The 1,086-nt window shown below is 35.7% G+C and overlaps 1 pseudogene; it reads right to left on the minus strand.

Annotated features, from left to right (window-relative positions):
- Positions 1–367: 367 nt before the first annotated feature.
- LOC139887323 (small nucleolar RNA R71) lies at positions 368–481 on the minus strand (annotated as a pseudogene).
- Positions 482–1,086: the final 605 nt, after the last annotated feature.

The following is a 1,086-nucleotide window of genomic DNA, read 5'->3' on the forward strand; positions in this document are numbered from 1 at the left end:
ATAGTCTCATTTTTATGTATATAACTCATTGTTAAAATACCTAATGAGATACATACTTATAATAAAATCATGTTAACTATATATATAACCATATATATGTCATCGTATAGTTTTTACAAGTTTTAACGTTCGTGAATCATCGGTCAACTTGGGTGGTCAATTGTCTATATGAAACCTATTTCAATTAATCAAGTCTTAACAAGTTTGATTGCTTAACATGTTGGAAACACTTAATCATGTAAATAACAATTTCGTTTAATATATATATAAACATGGAAAATTTCGGGTCACTACAGCTCGCCCGGAGTATTAATACTTGGGCGGAAATGAAAAAACGATTTTTAGAAGAATTTTACCCCATAAGTAAAACTTCAGACTTGCGTACGCAAATAAAATCTTTTAAACAATTACCGGGTGAATTATTTCATGAAGCGTATGAACGTTTGAAGGAGTTACTTAGGGCATGCCCACACCATGAGATACCAAAGTGAGAATTGGTTAAAGTTTTCTATGATAGTTTAGATTCTCAAAACAGGCAATTTCTTTTGGCGGCTAGTGGTGGGGCGTTTTAAACTAGGTCTAGTGATGATGAATGGATGTTCTTTGAACAGTTAAGCAAGGGTTCAAAAACCCAAGCTTCAGTTAATCGTAAACAACCTAGTACCTCCCGAGTAAATCATGTTTCCGACTCGGGAAGTTCATCTAAGAACTTAGAGCAAGAATTAGATGATTTGAAAATGCTTATATTTAACAACACAAACCAGGGTCTTGCTTGTAATGTTGCGCAGGTTCAGGAAGTGTGTGAGATTTGTGGAGATCCTTCTCATTTTGCATACGGATGCAGAAACGGGGTTCCACCGGTGAATCAGCAATTAGTGGAAGAGCAAGTTAACGAAGTTCAGGGGCGGAGATTTGATCCATACTCCAACACGTATAATCCGGGTTGGAGAAACCATCCTAATTTTAGTTGGAGCAATAACAACGCTCTGAATGCTAACCAAGGAAACCAACTTAGACCACAAAAAAAAATTTAAAAACCAGGGTAACTTTCAGAACCAAGGCAACTACCAAAGAAACTATCAAAAT

The sequence above is a fragment of the Rutidosis leptorrhynchoides genome, chromosome 1 (assembly GCF_046630445.1).
Source record: "Rutidosis leptorrhynchoides isolate AG116_Rl617_1_P2 chromosome 1, CSIRO_AGI_Rlap_v1, whole genome shotgun sequence".
Taxonomy (NCBI): Eukaryota; Viridiplantae; Streptophyta; class Magnoliopsida; order Asterales; family Asteraceae; genus Rutidosis; species Rutidosis leptorrhynchoides.